Consider the following 25,897-nt stretch of genomic DNA (forward strand, 5'->3'; position numbering starts at 1 on the left):
AGGGCGTATGAGGCCAAGAAGCAAAAACCGGGCATGCTAAAAGCTTGAGTTGGACTCAGACTATTTTGCATCCTTGTCTGCATATTAACATAATGATGGGATTTGGGAAAGGTAGGACTTATCTGTTTCTCTAGACCAAACTACCAAGGATAGGAACTGTCTGGCCCCTGGGGCACCTGAAGACCGTGAAATCATTTGGTTCGTGACAGGACAGACACATACACTTGTGTGCCCACGCGGCTCATTTTATAGGGCCCGAGAACGATGTTAGAAAGACGGATGTTTTTTCTCATATGTGGAAGCTACATCTAAATTATAAACATAGGTGGAAACAAGTCGAGGGTTGTAAGCATTCTATGCGTAAGCAGATTGTCCAAAGAATGGAATGCAAAGGGGAGGTCTGCCATGCTGTAAGTCCTTCCAGCAACTAACTTGTTGCTTGGCAAAATGAATGCCAGGAAGCTGAAATGTGTTGCCAGGAAAGGGAGAAAATAAAGGAACAGTAGGTGGGAGATGAATGCAGAGAGGAAGAGTGGGCAAATACGGTCATAATAGATAATGTGTATAAATGAAGATGGAATCAGGTAACTTTAGGAGATGGTTCGGGAAAGGGTCGGGCACAAAATGAGACACTATCTTCAAATACCCAGTGTAGGGGCGGGGGACTGAAGTTAGAGCTCGGTGGTAGAGTGCCTGCCTAGCAAGCACGAAGGCTGGAGTTCGCCCTTCAGTAGCACTACACACAGTAGAATAGGATAAAAACAACTACCTAACAGATCAGTATTTAAGGGAAATACTCTACATCTTGCAACTTGCTCACAAATGTTGGTTTCTGGCTGTAGCTTTTATGTGATAGGAATAAGCTTTCTATGAATGTTTTAGTGATCAGATAATCATCACTATTGTGTCTTGAAATTAAAAGTAGAAAGAAGGTCATTAGGGCAGTGTCCTTGAAGGGGATTTTGCAACCGGCTTCCTTCCCCTCGGTCTCTGCTTTTCCCTTTCTGTCACGGTCAGGTAAGAAGCTCTGGTCTACCTCATGCTTCCTGCAGGCCCCAAAGCAGTAGGGCTGATCAACAGTACACAGAAGCTTCTGACACTGTTTCTCAAACAAATCTTTCTTAAAAGGCACCCCTCAAGGTATTCTGTCTCAGTGGTTGAAAGCTGATTGGCATGTTGACTTTGGGCCATCTTTTCTCCAAAGGTTCAACAGTCCAAATGGAGGACTGAAACCTGGAGAGGGTCCTTGTTTCAAATGCATGTATGGGGGGGAGGGAGGGTTCCTGAAGCTTGAACTCAGGGTACGAATACTGTCCTTGAGCTTTTTCTTCTCAAGTTTCTCACTCTACTACTTGAGCCACAGCTCCACTTCCAGAGATTTTGGTACTCAATTGGAAATAAGAGTCTGTTGGATGTTCCTGCCCAGGCTAGCTTTGAACCAAGATCTTCAGAGCTCAGCCTCCTGAGTAGCTAGGATTACAGGTGTGAGTACTTAGTAAGTGCTAAGTACCAGTACTTAGCCAAATGCATGGCTTTCGACAAGTCCTCTGGACATACCAACACGAATTGGAATTGAGGATCAGTAAAACAGGGAGTGTCCTATGAATCCCTTTAGGTTTGGTTTGGGGCTCTTTGGGCTGGAATCTACATTGAATCCAGAGTTAGAGAATCTCCAGGAACCTGGCAAAAGGTATATAGAAAACACTTATAAAGACCTGGACAATTTAAAGCATAATATCTAGAGAACATCAATTAATCTGCTTGAGACTTGCAGATATAGTACATCTTGAACATAAAACACCATAAAATCAAAATAGACTATCCATATTTTCTTGCTATTCAAACCAGTAAATAGCTGGGAGAACTTTATTACAGCACAGGGGGAAGATACCAAAATGAATTATACATATCATATTCAAACCGAGGAATCTGTATTAAAAAATCGGAGAATTTTTCTCCATTTTTTTTCTAAATTTATCAAATTGAGATCCAAGTTAGGGTAATAAATATTTTTATAACAAAAATGACAGTGTAATAACTGAAACTTAAACCTCGGTGGGTGATGATAAGAATAGATTAGACACATCTAAACAGAGAGGGTAAGAACGGAGTGAGAACAACTCGTAGCGAATATCCATATTGAAGCATGGGAAGTCCATAGGCTCGGGAAATTAGCATGATGGTTACAGGTAGACCTTACAAACTGAAGTGTTAATGTATGTCTTAGTTGGAATTCTATATGAAAGAGAAGAAGGAAAAACTGGGACAGAAAAAACTTTGAAGGTCAGTAGTATTCACGTACCGCTCAGGAGTTTATCAGCCTGCCAGTTAAATGTTGGGATCCTAATGCCTCTTTTCATCTTGTACTGGTTCTGACTCTTTCAATTCACATTGATATTTCCTCTCATATAATTCTCTCAAAAACTTTGTAAGCTTTCTTAGAATTTCCTCGTGGGTCAGTCTATTAAACAAAAGCCATCTCCAGATGCCTCTCGGTAAGCTCTTAAGCTCTCTAGAGGTTCTCAGAAGCTCTGTGAAGCAACCCCTTAATATCAACTTTTGTCTTCCTAAGGTGTTAGTAGGAGTTTTATAATCCTACTCTGAGCTTCCTCCCTAGACTACGTTTCATTGACAGTGTCCTTCACTTGACCTTCACCCTGAATCTGCTTCTTAATTTAGTCATCTCAACAGGATTTTTAAATTCAGAAATTCCTAACGACTTTGTAACTAACAGTGCCTCCCATAGCTCCTTTCTCTCCTCACCTTTTATTATACAAAACAATAAAAAGTACATGGCATCTCAACATCCACACAGAAACCTCCTTAGTACACGCCTCACGGGCCCTATTTTCCACATTACCATAGCAAGCCTTTCTGCTTCTTTCTAACCCTCCTCTGGTTTTCAATAATGTTGTTTTGTTTCACTTTCTTACAGTATTGGGTTTGAACTCACGGCCTGAGCACTATTCCTTAGTCTCTCCCCTATCCCCCATTAAGATTTGTGCTCCACCACTTGAGCCACAGTTCCACCTCTATCTTTTTGCTGGTTGAGTGGAGATTTAACAAGAAAGCCTCATGGGCTTTGTTGCCTAGACTGGCCTTGGAACCATGATCCTCAGATCTCAGCCTCCTGATTAGATAGGATTACAGGCATGAGCCAGTATTGGTCAGGCCAAGCAATATTACCTTCTACTAATAATGTGTCGAGACATGAAAGGCAACTTTTCTGAAACTACTGATTTTTCACTTGCGCCTGTGCAGGTGTCTGACATAGGGCCCCAAACTTCACCCTTTGATAAGCAACTTTTTTGCAACATATGTCCCATGAAGAACCATGATTACTGATTACAAACACTCTGATCAATTAATCTCCACTCGACTCCCCATGCCTTAAAACCAATCCAGTTCCTCATTCCATAAATATTCCAAACTCTCTCCTCCCAGGGATGGATTTAGGACTTGGGTTTCTCCCATCATGGTCAGCTACATTGCAAATGAACTTGCTCTTTTGCAAAGTTTGGGAATGGGTCTGGTTGGATAATCCCACCAACATCCCATTCAAGGAAATATATGCTTCCTAGCCTATTCTTAAAATCTTTCTAGGTTTCATCCACTGTCTGCTTCCAAAACCACTCCCACATTTTAAAGTATGTGTTGCCTTCATATCTTACTTCTATTTATTAATATGTTATTTAGTTATAGCGGAGTAATCAATTGTCTTCACACTTAGTACCCTGAACTAGCATAACTCTTCGTTATGGTATAGTTTCTGGTGGCACAGGAGCCTGGGAGCGATTGAAATGGGATGGCTGTGTCTCAGGGCATCCGAGCAGGCTTCAGTGAGGATATTTTCTGGAGTTGCAGTCATGTGAGGGTTCACCGGGCTGAACAACCCACTCTCTTTATACCTCACAGGCTTGGTTCAGAGGATCTGCTCCCAAGCTCCTTTATGTTTTCATGCCTCAGTTTCCTACTGCTAGCACTGGAATCAGTGCTGAGGGTTTAACTCTCATGTTGGTGCTTTGGGGGATAATTGGACCTTTTGGAATTAAAGTTATTGAGATGTCCTGTGTCACGGTGTCTGCCCACAAAGAGGATTGTGGGATCCTGGCTCCTTTCTCTTGCGCTCTTGCCCTGACACTTGCGCTCTGTCATGCGCTTCTGCACAATAGGCTGACTCCCACGTGAGGTGAAAGAACCAAAAGTGATCATAACTTGTAACCATTAAAAGCATGAATCCAAATCACACTCTGCTCTTTATAAGTTGATTGTCTCAGGTATTTTGTTATAGTCACAGAAAACTGCTTATCCCACCCACCATGTGTGTCTCTATCTGAGCTCTCTGGCCTTTCTTATAATATAGTTGGAAAGTGAGAAAGAAAAGGCATGAGCACCAGAGAGCGAGCCCACCCATTGGTGGGAGAAGGTGGCCACAATGGAAGTCATTGTTCTTTTGAGAGCGTGTGTTAGGAGTGTGAACCCATCACCTCTGCTGCATTCTATCTGCAGGAAATCAGCCTCCAGATTCTGAAGGCGAATGCATGCATGCTGAGAGATAGAGATCATGAAAGAGTCTTCTGACACCTGCCTACCACAGTAGATTATGCCGTGGGCACAAGTGAACCTACGTGTCATTGAGATGACCTCTGAATCTTCTCCATGTCTTCTTCATTCTGTGAGTCAGGCTGCCTTTGTTGGAGACATTAGCAAAGAGCTCTCAGAAGTATCTCATGTCATTTCTATGTGGCTTTGGTTGGGTAAAATAGGTTATAGGTTTGAGGTTGACATCAGTGATCCTGGAAGTATAATTCTACTACACAGACCATCAATTACAAAGAAAAGGATGTGTGTGAACAAAAACATGGCCTTCCAAAATGGAAAGACTTAGAAAAATTATCTTAAGAGAAGCAAGCCAGACTCAAAGAAACATAGGCTGCATGGTTTCCCTCATTTGTAATAACTAGAATATATCTAGAATATTCTTAGCAGAGAATCATAGTAGCTCAATAGCTATGTACATATGATGATATAAAATGATACTTATTAAAATGAACTCCAGGAAATGGAAACAAGAGGTTTGTTTCCTCTTTTTGTATGTGTAATGTTTGCAGTTCTTTTTTTACCTCCTTCCTTCCTCGATCTCCCCCCCTCCCTCCCTCCCTCCCTTCCTCCCTCCCTCTCTCCCTCCCTCCCTCCCTTCCTTCCTTCCTTCCTTCCTTTCTTTTTTCTTTCTCCTTTTTTTTCTTTCTGTCTGTCTCTCTGTCTCTGGCTCTGTCTCTGGCTCTCTCTCTTTCTCTTTGTCCCTTTCTCCCTTTGGTTTATTCCCACTGCCACTTGTTTTGATTTCTCTACTCTTTGTCTTGTATCCAAGTTTATCTGCTTTGGGGAATGAAAGGGAAATCACAGAAATGGTGGGACAAAGGACAAACCACTCAACAGTGATCCTCACTAGACACCATGTTAGAACTGAACTTTACAACATGGGGGATATGTGAGAACATGAGGGAGGAAGTCACACTGTTCAAAGAGAAATTTACTCATTAACTTACTTATGTAAATGTAACGCCCCTGTACATAACTTTACAATAAAATTTAAAAAGAGAAAGAAGTGACAACAATAATAATATGGCTTTCCAAAGCAAGCCTCAGAAGTTTCAAAGTATAAATTTTGCAGATACACACACACACACACACACACACACACACACACACTCTCTCTCTCTCTTTATAACCACATATATCTAAGAAAAAGATTACAAAACTAGAAAGTAGATAAAAAATTGCTATGCATATCAGAACTTATGGAATATAAAGTCCTCAGTTAGTAGCGTTGAGTACCTACAGAAGTTGTTTCAATAATCTACAAATTAAAATGTAAACCAAGCACTGAAAATGATAACACATTAAACCTATGTAAATAGGGGAAAGGGAAACAACAGAGAGGTAAAAGTATTAAATTGACATAAGCTAATTAGTAATTTAATAGTAATAACAAATAATTAATTGAAAAAGAACTTTTAACATAACTCACGCCTGTTTAAACAGACCTAGAAAAAAATGAGCAGGCACAAAAAGCAATAAAATGAGAATCAAAGGAAACCTCAGAAAAACTTGTAGCCAGTAAGTATATAATATCATTTTCATCAATCAGGTTGTTTAATCTGACAATTTTATGCAATGGTTGAAGTTTTAGGAGAATACATTATCAAAATGATTGAAACAGACATATGCAACCTTCATGATCTATGTTTAAAAAGCTCTTGAACAGAAGTATAAGCTTCCACAAACAAAACTCCAAGCACATATGGATTGCCAGTAGGGTTTCACCAAGCATTTAAAGGATAAATATTGGTCTGGGTTGTAGCTCTGAGACAGACCACTTACCTGGCCTGCACAAGTCCTTGGGTTCAATCTTTGACAAATCTTCATGAAGAATAGGGAGAATAAGAAGAAATATTCTAAAATAATCTTTTTTTCCTTTCCCTCTCAGAACTGCTCTTAACATGTTAGTGTGATTTTGATATAAAAACTTGGTTAGGTGAATATAGGAAAGAAAAAATGGTAGTTTTTAGTCCTAAGTACACTTATTTGAGGCAGGCCCTCTACCCCTAGGCCATATTCCCAGTCCTAAATACACTTATAAAACTTCTAAACACAATAATATGAAATCCAGCCTTTCAAGTTACCAAAAAAAAGGGAATCCATTATGGCAAACAGGGTGTTTTCCAGGAATAGAAAGTTGATTTAAAATTCGAAAATCAAGCAATGTAATTCAAGATGTTAATAGAATAAGAGAAGAAAAATCATAAAATTATCTGCATAGATATATTTTTCACTAAAATTCAACATGCATTTGTAATTTTAGAAAAACTAGAAATAGAAAAAAATCTTCTAAAAGTCTATAAAAAGCTTACAGCAAGCACCATATTTAGGAATGAAGTGTGAAAGCGTTCCCTTCAAAAATCAGAAAATGACAGGGTTTGCCATCTCTGTTCTGCTCAACGTTAAACTTGATGGACTTGCCTAGTAGAGCAGAGTAAGATCAACAAATAAGAGGTATCATCGTTGGAAAAGGAAATACATAAGTTGCTCATGTTTGGTCTGATTTTCTATACAGGCTATTTAGAAGAATCTGGAGATGCATTCAAGTAATCAATAAGTAAGCACAGCAGGGGAGCTGAACAGCATATGTCCTAGTCAGTTTGGACTGCTGTAACAGATTGTCATAAACCAGGAGGCTTACACAACAATTATTTATTTCTTACAGTGCCAGCAGTTGGAAGGTCAGCATCAAGTTCTGCTAGATTCTTGGACAGTGTCTGCTTCCTGGCTGGTAAACAGCCATCTTTTCATTGGTTACCCACAAGGCTTTACTTTGGTTTTTCCATCTCTTTGAGGAACAGTGGTCTCTGAGTGAGAAACCCGTCCTCTGACATAATCACCTCCCTACGACTCCACCTCCAACTACCACATTGGAGTCTTCCTGTTTCCACACAGGAATATCAGTCCGCCCATAGCAACATACAAATATATGAATATGCAAAGCAATTTATAATTTCCATAAAGTTCATGAACAAATTACTTTTTTACTTACCAGCAAAAAACATCAGAACCTTAAAACAAAACAAAACAAAAGATAGTATTGTGAATGGCACAGTAATGCTTGAAAGTAGATCTAACAGAAGGTTTCAAACCTTCGGCATAGAAAACTGCAAAATATTATGGAGAAAAATGAAAGGAGACCTACATGAGTGGAGGGAAATATCAAGTTCGCTCCTTTGGAAGTCTCGATTTCCTAAATATGGCGCTTGTTTCCAAACTGATCTCGAGTTTCAGTTCATTAAATCCCACATCAGAGAGTCAGGTTTCCTGTTCCTTCCTTCAAGCTTTTTACAAACGCACGGGACATGGAAACCAGGTAGGAAGGAGGCTGGTACAATTCTCAGTAGCCAAAATTGATTGTATCCTTGGAGCAACATTGTGGTCCAATTGTACCCCGGACCCTTGAGTTTTCTCGGAGCTCACTTTACTGCATTGTCATCACATCCTGGCTCTCATCACTGAAGGTGTTATACTCTCAAAGGTTTGTCAGTCACCAGTGGTGTCATATTCTCAATAGCTGTCAACATAAGAGCCATTGCTGCCTCATAGTTGCCTTTGCAGATGATTTAGTGTTCAGCAACCCAGTAGCTAGAAGCTAGCTTCACAATTTAGATGAAAAACTTCCTTTCCTGTTTTTAGGTCTGAAGATCTATTTTTTTTTTAAATCTTAATTTAGAATGCGAGTGGCTCATGCCTGTAATTTTACCTATGATAAGGTAGGATGAGATTGGGAGGATTGGGGTTCAAAGCCAGGCCAGGCTAAAAGTTCATGAGACTCCATCCCAATCAGTATTAGCTGGATTCAGTGGCCTGTGCCTATCATCTAGCAAACCAGGAAGCATAAATAGGAGGAGAACAGTCTAGGCCAGGCAGGGCACAACCATGAGAAACCACTAACAAAAGACGATGACAGTATAGCTCAAGTGGTAGGTGGACGTATGAGGCCTTGAGTTGAAAGCTCAGTACTATCAAAGAAAAATTCCTTAAGTTGAAGTGTGAGATTATTACGATGTATAATTAAACCAATGTGTTTACAGAAGATGATTGAATTGATTTCTTCCACTGGGGGGGGGGGGGGATTTTTCACACTGTCCTTATCTGTTAAAGAAAATTTGCATCAGGCTAGAAACACTGTGCTCCTTGATCAACATTCATTTTACTTCTGAACACGTTGAATTGAAACCCTTTTGAACAGCTACCTAGAGATGATCCTCCTCCTCCTCCTCCTCCTCCTCCTCCTCCTCCTCCTCCTCCTCCTCCTCCTCCTCCTCCTCCTCCTCCTCCTTCTCCTCCTCCTCCTCCTCCAACAACAACAACAACAACAACAACAAAACATAAATGGTGTTCATGGTCCAAAGGGAGCATTACTCTCATCCATTCAAGTTTATAGTCTATTCAAGAAAAGAGTAATGGCATACGTTGCTAGATTAGTCAGCAGAGAAGGATATCTTTAACCTCTCAATGGAAATACTGAGTAAAAACCATGGAGAAGGTAGTGGGTAAGCTAGCTCATCAAGCAAAAGTGAGGCAGTAGAAAGCATTCCAAGCAGGAAAATACTGGGGCCTAGCTTTCGATGCTAGTCTCTTCCATGGAAGTAACTCTCTTAAAGGACTTAATCTTTAATGATAGCCGGCTTGCGACGCCTCCATTGATAGGGTGCAAATAGTTTGCAGAGAGAGGAGTTAACTGCCACTTAAGCCACCTGGAGCTGGTTTAATCCAATATTTCAAATCACCGCTTGCAACTCCCTGACAGGTGCTGCCATGTTCTCACACCTTCTTTGGTTATGTCACTCTAATAGACTAAAATGATATCACATTAATGTGATACGAGATGACAGAGAGTTGAAAATGGAATGCCCCGGTCCCTCCATCTGGGTGATAAAAACAGAGTGCTGATGGGAACTGCTGAGAGACAGATCTGCTGTCTCTCAGGTCCCCACTGCCGGATGGGAGGTGGAGGCCCTCCCTCAGGGGGAGGCCTTCTGCGTGGACCCAGGAGGCCAGGCGTCAAGGAGGCAGCCCTGGGAGGAGAGAGTTAGGTCCGCAGTGGAGCTTTGAGAATGCAGAGACGGGGGTCTGCGCAGGAGGATTTCCCCCTCCCTCCCTCACTGCAAGTGAGACCAGTCCTGGAGGCTGCCAGCTCTAAATGGTCACATTTGCTTTACTTGCCTAGGCCTCTGCTTCCTTATCTATAAAATAAGAGAGTTTTGGTTGGTTGGTTTCTTGTGCTGGTACTGAGGCTTTAACTCAGGTCCTGGGCACTGTTCCGGAGTTCTTTTCTTTTTCTTTCTTTTTTTTTTTGGTGGCCTTGAACTCAGGGAGTGGGCACTGACCTTGAGCTTTTGTGCTGAAGGCTATTACTCTACGATCTGAGCCACTTCTGGCTTTTCAGTGGTTCATTGGAAGTAAGATCGTCTTTGAACTCTGATTTTCAGATCTCAGCCTCCAAAGCAAATAAGACTCAGCCATTTTCATTCAACCGCTACCACTTTGCCACTTCAGTACCGCTCCAATTCTGACTTATTTTGGACTCTCACAGATTTTCCTGCCTGGGCTACTTTCAAATCACAATCCTCAAAACTCAGCCTCTTGAGTAGCTAGTATTCAGGTCGGAGCTACTGGGACCCAGCTACAAAAAGGAGTTTGGATTTGAATGTATGAGTCATTTCACTTTCCAAGGTGGGGGCAACTGGGTAGTCAACAGAATAGAATATGTAAGACACCCTGGTGGAAATGAGAGGGGCTGTTTGAGGAGAGACAGATAGAAGTCCTCTAAGATGCAATTAAAGGAGTAAAATTTGTGTTTAACCCTATACTGGTTTTAGCAAATGGACATCTAATTTATGATATCTTACTTCAAGTAAAGGTCTTCCCTTTGGAACAGGTATGTTGAAATTTTTCCTAAGGCATTTGACAATTATATAACCCTCCTACTGCACTCTAGCTGTGAAAACATGTGTATTAACTAGGATTCCATTTGACTACAGAAAAATGCTTCAAAGACCAGTGACGTAGATAAGATAGAATAATTCTTCTCAGGTTGGTGTTGAGTTGGAAAGGCTGATTTGGAATGATTGGAACTCAGATACTTCCTGATGTTTCCAAAGGTAATAATACCCTTCTAACAATAGTGTTTATTGTACATCCCAAGATGGTAGAAGGCTGGAGAACCAAGAATAGAGGTCTGGTTTCCAGACACTTTATGCCATCTCCTTTCAGTTTCATTGATAACAAAGTTGTGACCTAGCTTCTTCAAAGGATCTTAGGAAATAGTCTTCACATTCAGCAGTCAGAAACTTCCATGACTGACCTGTGCCTTCTCCACTCCTAAATTCATATATTAAAGCCCTATCTCTCCCAAAAAACATTTGGAGATAAGGGCCTTGGGCAGGAAGTTAGGGTTAGATGAGGTCGTAAAAGTATGGTCTCACCCTGATAGGATTGGAGTTCTTCTAAGAAGAGGAAGTGAGACTATAGCTCATAGGCCACCTGGGGATACAGAAAAAAAGGTGTGCTAAATAGCTTTCTTTGCTGAGGCAAAGTACCTTAACAAGTCAACTTAAAGGGAAGATGATTTCTTTTGTAGCACAATTTCAGATGTTGCCATGTGAGGCGGAATGTCCCTGTCGTGAGACTGTAGGGGTGGGAGGAAGAGGCTGCTCCTGTCATGGTGGATGAGAAACAGCAAGAGAGGAAGAAAATGGTGTCCAGGGCAACCCAGCCCCACAGACACGCCTCCAGAGAAGCATGTCCTCCAGCCAGGCCCTGCCTTTGAAACAAGGTCAAGTTTTGTATATTTTTTAATGCTCTCTATTGGGTAGAGCTCATTGATACAAAAATCCTATTAACTACAAGAGTGGATGTGGACTGATGTTCACTTAAAAAAAGCGGATAAACTTTCACATGTGGGATTTATTAGGTGGTTTCATGGAAGATTTTGTTGTTGTTGTTGTTGTTGTTGTTCATGGGGTTTGAACTCTGGGCCTGGGCACTGTCCCTGAGCTCTTCAGCTCAAGGCTAGTGCTCTACCACTTGAGCCACAGCTCATGGACTTTTCCTGCCCGGGCAGGCTTTGAACCGTGATCCTCAGATCTCAGCCTCCTGAGTAACTGGGATTACAGGCGTAAGCCAGTGGCACTCACTTGGTTTTATAGCAGACTTTAAAGTATACATTTGTGATTTGTGTAGTAGACATCTACCAAGATGGCCACTATGATTCCTTTTTGCAACCATCTGTCCTTATATATGGGCATAACGTTATTACTTGAACTTCAGGACTCGGATCTGATTAATACAGAAGGGGAGGAAGTTACTGAGGCTCGGTCATCAAAACACAGAAGTGCAAGTCTTCCATTGCCTCTCTTCTCTTTCCTTTTCTCTTACTTTACATGTTCCATGGATACCGGCTGTCTGGTCATGAGTCAAGTGATTCTTACGGGTTTGCTGCCTGGACATAGCCTGTCTTTTCTTTAATAAAACTATAAAGAAAAAATATAAATTGTTTTTATTCAAACAAAATTTTCATTTGAGTTAAGTTCAAATGGCAGTGCTATTGGAAGGAAGGACATATTCAGAATTAAACATAGATTATGTAAATTGACGTATGATAGACAAAAACACTAAACTATTCTGTACCAAAACAGGTACAGAAAAGCTTTTCCCTTTGAGAAATTTGTACACATTCACCCACATTAGAAGTCAGTTTGTAGATTTTGGTGGAAAGGAAGGAATTCACAATATAGCTAACCATTTTATTTAAGTACATTTCTCTGCTTAATGTTCATTGTACTTTTCAGGAGAGGGTGGGAAGGCAGTTTAATAACAATGTTCAGCTTTGAAGGAAGAAAGTATGTTTTAGCCTGGCCCCAGTGGCTCGTGCCAATAAACCTAGCTACTCAGGAGGATGAAATCTAAGGACCAAGTTTCAAAATCAGCCCAGGCAGGAAAGTGCGTGAGAGTCTGATCGTCTATTAAGTTACCAAACTATCCAAAGTGGAGTTGTGGTTCAAGTGGTAGAGTGCTAATCTTGACCAAAAAAGCTCAGGGACGGTGCCTAGGCCCCCAGTTGAAGCCCCAGGACTAGCCCAGGAAAACGAAAAGTATGTTCTGAAAGGTTCACTCTGGACAGCTGCTCCTCACATGATTTTTCTTACCTGTGCTTTACTCTTTTTCCATAATTGAAAAGTAACTTCTATTTCCGGTAGCTTATTTGGACTTATTTATTTATGATAATGAATATAATTGCCTGGCACCATGGCGTACGCCTATTATCCTAGCTACTCAAGAGACCGATCTGGGGCTTGAGGTTTGAAATGAGTCCAGGCAGACAAATCTAAGAGGACCAGTGGGAGTGAAAAATCCAAGCAAGTGTATGAGAGCTTGAGTTCAAGCTCCAGTGCTGGAACACTTGCAGATACACACACACACACACACACACACACACACACACACACACTCATATTTAATTTTGAGTATTTGAAGTTCATATATTGTGTTACATATACCCATTTAAACTGATATTCAAATTGCACTTTTCAAAAGCCATTTAATTAGGACTTTCTTAGAGGTTATAAACTTAAGTTTCATATCTCCAAAATACACAGTGGCTGGCAAAGGAGGAGAAAAGAGAAACATGGACTTAGTCCCTTCCAGTGAAGCAAACACTTTGTCTCCCTAATATAATGTGCCTACTGAACTCCATAGGAAGAAACTTGGAATGGATTCTAAGGTGAATAAATACCAACTTTACCAACTTAAATGAGATGCAGTAGATAATTTTTTTTGACCTCACAGCACACTATGATCGTGCTGATGGGGCACAAATACTGAAAACACTGAAGTGGAGTGAATTTTCCCAATAAATGTACTGATCACTTGATGCGTTATATACAACTAATTAGGTAAATAATTCTCTTCTTTCCATCTTAACAAAACATCAATCAATTAACCAATTATCATGGTTTCATTCTGGCCCAGTATTGACTCAATAACCTGGCTTTCTTCTGATTTCCCTAATGACTCCTGAATTCCAAGTGCCAATCTCAAGAAACCTCTTATACAGACAAAAAACGGGTTGTGGGAAAATTGGGGATGGGGTAAGACCAGATTCACAACCCAACTCACTGTGGCAGATTTCTTAACTTGCACAAGCCTCTGTGGTTTTCCTAAAGTCTAACGCACTGTAGGTTGTGGTGATAAAAAAAAAAATGGATGCATGTAGCTTATAATAGTGATCTCAGCAGTGAGGATGAGCACAATTTATTGAACTCACTCTGGTGTGCAATGTACAAACTTATTCCAATGTTTTCATTATTTTCCCAGATATAGATGGATGGAAGGCAACAGCAGCAAGAGGGGTGGATTGAAAGAAGGATTGGATCTGGCCCAGGTCTGTGAAAGTGTGGAGGGCGAGATGCTATCCTTTCTTGGCAGCTATGTGCCTCGACATCTCTTTTCCACCCTACTTTCCCAATCCTATTGGATATATCAATTTATATAGATATCTTATAAATAAGTCCTATCTGCCAGTGAATACATTTAATCTGAAAAACCTGAAACTCAAAAATATTCCAAAACACCGAAGGTTTTCAATGTGATGATATGATGTCACATGTGTGAAATTCTATGCTTGACCTCGTGTGGCCCAAAGCAATAAACAAAAGTAGTTGCCCTAAAATTACTTTCAGGCAATGTGTGTAAGGTGTATATAAGACATAAGCAAATTTTATGTTTAGATTTGGGTTCCATCCCCCAAATGCCCCATTATTCATATGAAAGCACCCACAAATGCAAAAGAATCTGCAATCCGAAACGCTTCTGGTCTCAAGCATTGTAGCACACACATACACACACACATACACACACACACACACACACACACATACACACCTCTTATTTAATGCATGTGAAAACTTGAGATGTCAGTACTATTATAACCCCCACTTAATAATGAGAATATTCAGGTTTGTAAGTTACCCATATTGAAATCACTACAGGCAGAAAAAGGATTCAAGCAGGTTCTAACCACACAAAGCTTGGTTGCTGCTCAGCCAATTTGCCACATTAGCCCCACTGTTACTAATTTCTGGTAGGCTGAAATAGCAAAGAGGGTAGGACATCATTCCGTCATGTTCCTTGGCTTCAAGGCCAAGGGCTGCTCAGAGTAAGGAGCTAGGATAATTCGAAGTTGGAGCAGGTAATTCTTGGAGCCTTCTCTCTGGGACTCAGAAAGTTGGGAATTAAAGGTCCAAGCCCCATGACTCAAGAAGAATGGAGGTCAAGCAAGAACAGCCAGTGTCAACTTTGAGGTTGACATCAATGAACGATTTGTCCATTCCACAGATTTTCTCTCCCTGTATCTTTTCTAGGAGCCATATTTGGCCTAAACCTCCAAATACTCTTTTGTCCTTTCCAACAGAATCAAGACAAAATGATTCTGAATTATAGAATATTGAACCTAATCGCTCTAGATTTTAGTAGCCTTGAAGTTCCTCAACCCTAAGCTTCATTGATCACAAGACCCAGAGTTTAGTCCTGTCTCAGCCTAACTGGGAGATCAATCACATCCTGGTCCCTCTTGTGACCTCACTGCATTTAGCTCCAATGAGACAGCAAGTGACGTCATTAATATGACTGCTGTCTGTCCTGAAATCCTTCTGATGAAAATTAAAATCCTCTGTTACACTGAGCACACACACCTGCTGTATCATTTCTGGAAAAGGTTGCTGACCTCTAGAATTGGCACTGACCTAGAAGTAAAATCCAAACCTCAGAGTGAATTTGATATCCCTATCAATATTGCTGTACCTTTTATTTCTTTTTTCTTTTTTAAATGGATGAGAAGAACATGTAAAACCCTTCAAATTAAAGTTCTATTAACTAAAGCTTCATTTACAGAATAAATATTTCTGCTGACATTTGACTGATGGTATCAATTTTGAAGTTCAAATTTTAATAAGGTATTACCAAGCCCAAGAATAAACAAGCTAATCAGGCGCAGTTTCCTATTTTCTTCTTTGTATTAAATGATAAAGTGAACTTAAAGCTATGTTTTGTCTTATTAATATCTGCTAAATATGGATGAATTACTGAATATATATTTATTCTTGAACTCATTTGAAGGCAAATATTTACAAGGCTTTTCTCCTATAATCTGATTTTCAGATCTCAACTGCAACTGATTTATAACACATGACTTCAGACGTGGTATTAGTTAAAGAGGCCAAGAATTAATGAGCTGATCCTATCAAGGGTTTCTTGAAACTGATTTTGAAAGGGGACGAATAGCCTACTTTTTAATCAAATTTTAATTGTAGTAATTTTCATGGCAAATATCAGACTTGCACATAAACAAATCTTTAATAATGTTGCATGTGCATATATTTGGTTTTATTGTATTGTTAGCTGAGTGAGAAACTCGATTGAATATTCTGTGCCATCAAGCAAGCATTATTTCTAGTTTGCAAGTGGATTTCTTCATTGATTCTGGAATTAGTTTCTGAGGAAGTTAGTAAAATATTTTTCCTGGAAATCTTTAACACTTGTTTGATATGAGACATGAGGTGGAGTTGGTTGGTTGAAGGCCAGCTAAATCTATTTTTGTTCCATCAGTCAAAGAATGTCATCTATCTACCCATTTTGTGCTTACTGAGCTTGCCTCTTGTAGGGGTCATGGGTTAGGCTTACATTGGAGAGATCACCAAATGATTTCATTGGAATGTAGCCAAATGTATGATTACTCAGTAAACCGTAGTCACTGGAAATGTTCTTTCTCAGTGCTGAGCCGTGCACAAGTTGAAGGAATACATGACTCTCTCCTGGGGTTTTACACCGACTGGTTGACAAAGAGGTCTCACCAAGCACAAAAGTGAAATTAGAGCTCAGCACCAATGACTCATCCATGTAGCCTTAGCGAATAAAGAGGCTGAGATCTGAGGATTGTGGTTCAAAACCAGCCTGGGCAGGAAAATCCACGAGCCTCTTATCTCCAGTTAACCAGCAAAAAGCAAGAAGTAAAGTCATGGCTCCAGTGCAGAGTGCCAGCCTTGCAGCCTTGAATGGAGAAGCTAATAAATAGTATTCTGGCCTTTTATTCAAGCACCAATGCATGTATGTGTGTGCTTGCACACACACACGTGTGTGTAGAAAGAGAGAGAAAGAAAATGTGTTTTGTTTTATTTTGTTTTTTATGTGCAGCGGCCTGAAGTCAGGAGTCAGTGTTGATATCTTGAGTCTGACACAGATTTAAATGTTAATCAAATCTAAAAATTACCTTCACAGCAACATCTGGAGTTCAAACTACTGCCACCACAGCCCAACTACATAGCACAAATACCCATTATCATACACTCTTGAAGTGATACATGGGTACAATATCTTATATAAAGATACTTCTGCTTGTATAATTATTTATATGACCCAATTTGAGAAAAGTTGAAATGTCTAAATGATGTTATTACATTGTAAATCTTTTTTTTTTAGTGTTCTTCCTAATGATGATCCCATTAAGCCTTCCTTCTCTTCTTCACTGAGATCCTTATAGGAATCTATTTTAATCTGAAAACTAATTTCCTATCTTTTTATCTTTCTTTGACAATAGTATTCACCCACATTTGCCTCAAGTGATAAGTTCATTTGGTTGTCATGGTGATTCGTTTGATGCATCAATTTTATCTGGGCCAATGTGACCATAGATCTCACCAAAACTGATTCTGGAAGCTTCTGTGATTTTCTTTTTTTCTACCTGAGAATATGAACATTGACATGGTCAAATTTGAATACAGCTAGTTGTTCATAGGTCCATGTCAATCAACTGAAATCCTTTATAGAAAAGCAACTGGCAGTGTGAGGCATGTCTTTAAGCCTAATACTTGGTAGGTGGGAAAATCTCAAGTTCAAGGTCCTAGTGAGTTTGAGGCCAGCCTGGGCTACATAGTGACAGTGTAAGAAAAAAGAATAAACAACTAGACTGAAAATAAACAAAACCATGGTAAATCATGCCTACTGAGCACCAGAGCTCACTGATGTTCTGTGGCTGACTGGCTGCTGATGGGTAGATATCATAGTACTAAGCACAGAGGGGGGCGGTGACCAAAATCTGAAGAGGGCAGTGTTTTATTAGAAGCAAGGAAGATATGGTGAGGTTGGGAAGATATTCTGTACTCGGCCAATGATTGACTTGATACTAGGTACAGAAGATAGGAGGTGCTGTTTGAAGTAAAGATGTGCTTGAATATTTCACAGATTAATTACCAATCCATAGTTTCTTTCTTTCTCTCTTTTCTCATGAATCCTTTCTTCCTTCTTTCCTTCTCCCTTCCTCCCTCCCTCCCTCCCTCCCTCCCTCCCTCCCTCCCTCCCTCCCTCCCTCCCTCCCTCCCTTCCTTCCTTCCTTCCTTCCTTCCTTCCTTCCTTCCTTCCTTCCTTCTTTTCCTTCCTTTTTTTTTTTGTTTCTGTTCTTTTGTATATCTACAGTAGAGATTGAACTCCAGACATCATGATCTCAACTGACTTTCTTGCTCATGGTTGACACTTAACCACTTGAGACACATCCACTTCAGCTTTTTGGTGGCTCATTGGAGATAAGTATCCCTGGGATTTGTTTGCCTGGGCTGCCTTCAAACTGCAGTCGTCAGATCTTACTCTCTGAGTAGATATGATTCCAGTGTGAGCCACAGGTGCCCAGCTAATCTATAACTTTTAACTGCAGTCCTAGTATTGACTACGAATATCATGGGCATCTTAACATGTTTACCAATACCTTGTCAAATATTCTGTTTGAAGTTCTATGTTCATAACATGGTAATTTTAAGCTAATATTATATGCTTTACATATTTATTATCTATAACTAAGCAATAAAAAGGCAAATATCATTACAATCATGCAAATGTAACTGAGTGGAAAGATCTGAATGGTGACTTAACCAGTTAACAGAAGTATGGAGAAGACTGGGGAAAGTAAATCATAAACGGAAAAATAAATGATTTACAGAGATTTTTAAATTTGTTTGTTTAGTATGTTCCTGAAAACCTTGCACAAATGGGCCCAAGAAGATTGTTCTAAGTAAATGCAATTTGAAGACATGCCCATTTTAGTCTTAAATATATGAAGTCGGGATGCAAGTGTGGCTCTAATGGTAGAACATATGCCAAGCAAGTGTGAGGCCCTGTGATCAAACTCCAATACCCCTGAAACAAACAAAAACATAAGGCATTTTGTCTTGATGCATAAGCAATATCTAATGGAGTCACAGATGAGCCTGCCAGTGAACATATTATCAGATTAAACTATAAAGCAAGAGCCATTAGGATATAATAAAAGAAAGTCAATTTAAAGAATTATAAATTCACAATGGCAATGTGTTATGCAAAGGTGAATACAGAGATACTAATTCCATACAAGTTTTATTACTATCTCTCTCATTATTTACTGGCTTATATATAAAAATGTTCAAACCTTCGGGGAAATGGAAATGATAATTTAATTAGTTCCTCTATTTCCCTCAATGACATTTGGCAACTCCTAGTATCTTTTTTTAAACGTCTGCTTCTTCCCTCATTCTTCTCTTCTCCATTCTCACCCAATCACTGCAAAGTACTTAGCAGAGACAGTGGGAAATCCCCCTGAGGTATCAGAATTCCTCTTCAGGCCACTTCCCCAGGAGTCAAGGAAATCTTCTATGTGAAAACATGTTCCAGCACAGTCCATCCTCACATCTTTCAATTGTTAGTGATCAATGATCGACATGCAAAAACAAGTACATGTGTAACATATAAAATTTCATGAGTTTCGAGATAAGTATATAGCTGTGTCCTCATTGTCACTAACTTAGCTATAAGCCCATTCATCACTTCCAAAAGTTGCCTTCTTTTATTTGTTGTCATTGCTTTTAGTGATTAAAACTTAAGATAACATCTACTAGCTTCATATCTTTTTATTGGTACTCATTAATAATGCAAAGGGGTTTGGTTGTGATAATTCTATAACTTAGTAAAATTTAAGTATACAAGCAAGCATCATTTCCTACACTGTCTGTAATGTTCATCTCTCGCACTTGACCAGTTAGAATAACCAAGTTTGTACCCTTTGTTAGTGATTCCTCATCCTTCCCTCTCCATAATCACTGTTCTTTTGGCTTCTACGAATGTAACTCCATTTAAGTATTTTCGACTCCTTATGTACATGGGGCCATGTAGTGTTTATCCTGTTGGAGCTGGCTGATTCCACCGGCTAGACCATCCTATAGATACAGCCATGTGGTCACAAACGTCACAGTTTCCTTCTTTTTCTGGGTCAGTCAAATGCCTTTATCGCTCTTTTATTTGTGTTTCTTCAAGATCTGAGATTCATCTAGCAGATTTGACTGCTAGATTGTTTACTCTGCCAAGATCTAAAATATACTCTATGCTCTTCGGGACATCCTGTGGGTGCAGCACGTTCTGGATGCCCTGGACTCCTTCCTCATCATCAGACATAGGTCAATTCCTTGTGCAGAGACTTCGGCTCCGATCATGTGCTTTTGAGATCCACTCACTCCATGGCACCAGGAAATGCAGAACTGGTTCATGATTGGTGACGAACCTGCTTAACCTCTTGCCTAGGGTTAATATACAGATCTCCTTATCATTGCGACACAGGTCATCAGAAGGCCATATTCACTCAGATACTAATTTGGGAGTTTTCTTATTTTTATTTATTTATTTTTTTTGGCCAGTCCTGGGCCTTGGACTCAGGGCCTAAGCACTGTCCCTGGCTTCCTTTTTGCTCAAGGCTAGCACTCTGCCGCTTGAGCCACAGCGCCACTTCTGGCTGTTTTCTGAATATGTGGTGCTGGTGAATCGAACCCAGGGCCTCATATATACGAGGCAAGCTCTCTCACCACTAGGCCATATCCCCAGCCCCGATTTTTGGGCGTTTTCTGAGTCCTTCTTCTGGAGTTAATTGTGGGAGAGGTCCTTCTAATGAACATCTAACCTAACAATTAGAGATGCCTCTAGCCACTTGTAGCCATAGACACACAGGAGTTAAGGCCAGAAGGCTCTTTGGCTGGTTCGATTTCACCTTAAAAAACAGATTAGGAATCTATTAGGAATCAAGCTATCTCACTGAATTTGTTTGAACTATACCTCTAGATCTCCTGACTTTTGCCCAGTTTTCTTGCTATTATTTTTTCAGCATGTATTGGACAATCAGAAGAAACTATGAGAGCAACAGAGAAGAGACCACGGCTTGCTCTTCTTGGTCATGTGTACTGGGAATGAACAAAAGGTTATGTGGGCTGCACATGTGAGACATATATGAAAATTCACCTGTTCTAGTAATCACCTTGTAGGAAAGGAAATCATATATATGTGTGTGTGTGTGTGTGTGTGTGTGTGTGTGTATGTGTTTCTTCTTTTTAAAATCAATGTATACTAGGGACACACCTACCATCACAGCCATGGCTACTTGGGAAAGGGAGATCAGGAAGATTGCGATTATGATACGAAATTCTCTCCTGTGGTTACTTCGGGTGGGCAAAGCCCACACCGCTCTCGGGGCTTTGCAGCAGACCGCAGCGGCTAGGGCTGCAGCCCTGTCGTAGCCATGCCCGCTTGGCATTGCAGGAGCTCAGCAGCAGAGGATACCCGTGGGGGTTGCAGCTCCGCCGCAGGCGCTTGGTAGCCTCCCCGTGTTCTTCTTTCAGGTCTGGGACAGAGGTGAATGAGAGTGAAGAATCTTATTCAGAAGAGTAGCTTGGGCAAAGCTGCTGCTGCTCTTTCCATGTGTTTGTTTTCCCAGTGGATTCTTTGACCTCGCTCTGCTCTGTCTCTGTCTAGTGGTTTTTTATACCCCGGGCTGTGCTCTGATTGGTTGCCCCTATGCAAATGAGGCATAGGACCCATAGCAATCAGAGAAGACCTGCCCACTCACTGTGGGTCTACCGATATGAACCTGTAGTTCTCAATTAGGTCTGTCTCCTGTACCCCGCCTCCCCTAAGAACTGGGAACTAGGGAGGGTCATTCTATTCTCTATAGGTCAGAATTTTTCAGTATCTCACATTTTCCATTGTCTGTCCACTGTAAAATGATTCCCAGGGGTCCTGGACCCTAATGAATCAACATAAGCAACTTATCTTTTCACTTTTTAAACTAAATTTGCCCTTTTACTTGGAGGCCCTCCCAGGTAAAAATTAGTAAGATCTCAACTCACAAACAGAGTGTAGCGTAACCCCAGCTATCTGGGAGAGCTAAGTGAGAGTATAGCGCTGTGATGGCAGCCCTAGGCTAAAGCATGAGATCCTAAGGGATAACTAATGTTTGCCCCAAGTTGCAGAGTACCCGCCTATCAAAACCAAGGCCCTGAGTTCAAAACCCACTACTAACAACATAACACAACCTAGTGTATATTACTTACCTAAAGCACATCTCAATTCAAATTAGGAACCTTTCAAAGGTGTGAAATACCCCTTGCTATGTTGCATAGCATTGTTCTCTAACGGTAAGAAAGGATGAAATAGACATTCCCACTGAGGAATCAATGAAAGCAAGAACTGGGGCTCAAAGTAAAGCCAATTGTTTTCCTCATCAGAATGTGTGTGTGTGTGTGTGTGTGTGTGTGTGTGTGTGTGTGTGTGTGTGTTCAATTGCCAGTATTGGGGCTTGAACTCAGAGCTTTTACCTCTTACTGGGTTTGTTGCTTGATGCTAGTGTTCTACCACTTGAGCTACACCTCCACTTCTGGCTTTTTGTTGGTTAATTGAAGATAGGGGTCTCATGGTCTTTCCTGCCCCTTCTGTGTTTGACCTGTGCTCCTCAGATCTCAGCCTGATGAATAACTAAAATTGCAAGCATGAGCCACCAGTGCCCGTGTCTCACTAAGTCTTAAAGACTTTATTCAAATATTGACAATTGTTACTACTTGAACAACCTTTGTATTTATATTTTTGTGCGGAGTCAGGTGGGACGCTAATATGTAACATTGCTGATTATGCAATGTCCAGCCTCTCGTGCATCTTGTCTCCCAAGTTGCCTGTTGGCTTCCTGTTGGCTCAGTGATCGGGGTGCTATAGCAAGGGTTGTTCACGCACACATGCACCTTGTCTGCCCTTGCCCATCAGGTATCACTAGGTCTAAGGGAGTGCCACCTTAGCAATAATAAAATACATCATAAGCTGAAGAGAGAGACTCTGTTTTCTGCTTATGAACCATACTTCCATTTTGTTCTAGATTCTGCGATGAATGTAGCTGACCCTGTGCTCAGATCTGCACTACCTGCTCTTGTTGTGGCTCCTGTTGGTGTTAACTGTTCCATACCGATTATAATTGTACCCCTTTGGAAAGAAACACTACAGATTGATCTTCTTTCTTTTTTTGTGGTATCCAGGCTTGAATTCAGGTCCTTCTGCATGCCCAGTTTGCTTGCTAGGCTGGTGCTCTACCACTTGAGTCATGGCTCTAGACTAGGTTTTTGCTTGTTATATTGGAAATGGAGTCTTGTAGACTTTTACATTTAGGTTGGCTTTGAATTGTGATGCTCAGCCTCCTGAGAGCTAGATTTGATTATAATTATGAGCCACCAGTGCCCACCAAGGCAGTTGGCTGGACAAACTTACTGAAAGATTTGATCCTCAGGGAATATGTTAAACTGGATACATGGACAATTCAATGGAGAGGGTCTTTTGTGTTGGAAATTTCTGATAGTGATTCTGGTATGTTTTAAAACAATGGTATTAGGCAGGTGACAGAATAAGTGTTAGAGAAGATTGAAGTCCATTGCTTTTGGTTTTGTTTTTTTTAGTGGTTGGTTTTAGCTAACTTGCTGACATTTTCACTATCTTTGATTATTATATGACATCTTGTAAGTGCACTCCGACTAAATAAAATATTCTGTTGTAAGAGAACTCTGTTGTGAGAAACAGAGAAGCCACATTTTGAAAGGTGCAATCGGGAATCTTTATTGGAAAGCTGGCAGTTGCAAGTGGACTCTTGTCACGAAGACCTGAAGCTTCGCGAATGCACTTACCACTCTACAGACACTGTAGCCATGACAGTTCCATAGCAAAGAAAGGGCAGAAAAACAATACCAACGAACCAGTTCAGCTCCAATGGAGAGCTGAAGCGGGACACCATATTGACAGGAGGAGAACCAGGCGACAGGAGACACAGGAACATGAAGCCTGGCATAGGACACCGGAGCTGGCCTGGGCCTATCAGGGTCAGGTCAGGGGGCAGGGTCACAGGGAGCTTGAGAGTTCTGGACCCCAAATGGCTAGATCCAGTAACGTATTGTCCAACTCCCCCCTCATACCTCTAAGAATTCAGGCACGCCGATCACCTGGGAGGTAGGACTTCCCTGCCTCCACCATGAAGACAAGATGGCGTCAGTTAAACATAATTCATTATCCATCACGTGACCAAGATGGTACCAGTGAGATCCAGCATTCTTACTTCAGTTCTTATTTGGTGATGGTTGCCATTTTACATATGTGCAGATCTAGTCATTGCAGTTATATATAGGCCAATATTTAAAATATGATCAGTAACAGAGAAAATAAAATGCAAATGAAGAGATACTATTACCAATACAACTCAAGAGGACTAGAGCCACGTGTCAACATTTTTAGATTGAAAAAAAACAAACAAACAGCAGGGCACCCGTGTCTCATGTCTGTAATCCTAGCTACTCGGGAAGCTGAGATCTGAGTATTGAGATTCAAAGCCAGCTGGGGCAGGAAAGTCCTGAGACTTTTATCTCCAATTAATCACTAGAAAACCAGAAGTGGCTCTGTGGCTCAAAGTGGTAGAATGCCAGCTTTGAGCAAAAACACTCAGGGACAAGGCCCAGGACCTGAGTTCAAGCAACAAGACCTTGAAATGAACAAGTCCAGAACGATACTCTACCATGTTGTTCTGGGTGTACTATGGCGGTCTGGTAATACCAGTGAGGTGTAGCACAGGTGGTGAAATCTAGCATGGTTCTGCCTCTGCGTAGACAGAACTTGAGAAAATATTCCTTCCCAGTCACCACTATAATACTTCTCAATTCAAACCTTTCAAGGTCCCCAAAGAGCATAGACATAAACATAAGTGAATTTGGATCATTTCCCCTGTGCCAAGGGGCCTGTCTCGACCCTATAAGCATTAACCCTTTCTCTGACATGGAGAAAGAGAAGCTAAATGTTAATGAAATATCTTCTGAGTTTAATCTACCTGATATTTCATATAAAGGAGTCTTGGGGAGATTGTGATTTTTTTTTCTCTTCTATGTGTCTTCTGGTTATCATTAAATACTTAGAGAGTGGCGAGCTTACAAAATGTGAGAGATACTGGATTGTTTTAGGTGAACCTCACAGCTATAGAGCATTCTATATTTTTTGTTCTTGTGGAATCTATCCTCACAAGGGAAATCTTATTAAGTGCATTCTCCGGGCATTTCAGTAGTTAAATGAAGCTGACTAGCTGAGCTCCAGGGCCTCACGTCTATAATCCTAGCTACTCTTGAGAGCTGAGACTCAAAGTTGTAAGCCAGCCTGAGCAGGAAAACTTGTGCACCTCATATCTCCAATTAACCACCCAAAAGCTGCAAGTGGAGCTGTACCTTGAGTGGCAGAGTGCCAGCTTTGAGCAAAAAGCTAAGGAACAGTGTCCAGGACCTGAGTTCAAGCTCCAATACTGGCACGTAGAAAACCAATTAAGCTGACTATGAGAAGTTTGTTTCGCCGGGAAATGCTGCTAATCTCAAGGGATAGCTTTGAGGCATTTCCCTACCAATTTTCCTATTCTTGGTGTCGAGCTGTCTTCTCAACTACTTCTCTTTGAGATCTTTAGAAAGTAATTTAGAAAAAGAAAGAAAGAAAGAAAGAAAAAACTTGCTGTCATTGAAGTCATTAGAAAGGCCCGGGTGATGACGGATGAGTCTTGCCGTCTTGACTGAGGCCTTTCTAGTTGGTGAGCTCTGAATGCCCTGGCCATCTGTCATGGAGTATGTCGGGCTGCCGTTCCCGTCCCCTGTGGTACCTGATAGACACAATCCATTTTTAATGCCTTGTGTCAGGCGTCCCTGCTGCCCTCTAACCATTCCTAATAATCAGACAAAAGTGATATTTTAGGGTAACAGTTAATAAATAATGTGACTTATCCAATCACACCTTTCACTAAAATATTATTATCTTTTGGCAGATTCATTACTGTAGAGACATGAGGATCTGATGAAACATTCTCTAATTCTACCAGTAGTACATTTTCCAGAGTTGTCTTTCTTTTAATTTAATTCTCCCTCTCTGAAAGCATACTGTCCGTTGCAATTACCGA

Source organism: Perognathus longimembris, chromosome 8 (assembly GCF_023159225.1).
Source record: "Perognathus longimembris pacificus isolate PPM17 chromosome 8, ASM2315922v1, whole genome shotgun sequence".
Taxonomy (NCBI): Eukaryota; Metazoa; Chordata; class Mammalia; order Rodentia; family Heteromyidae; genus Perognathus; species Perognathus longimembris.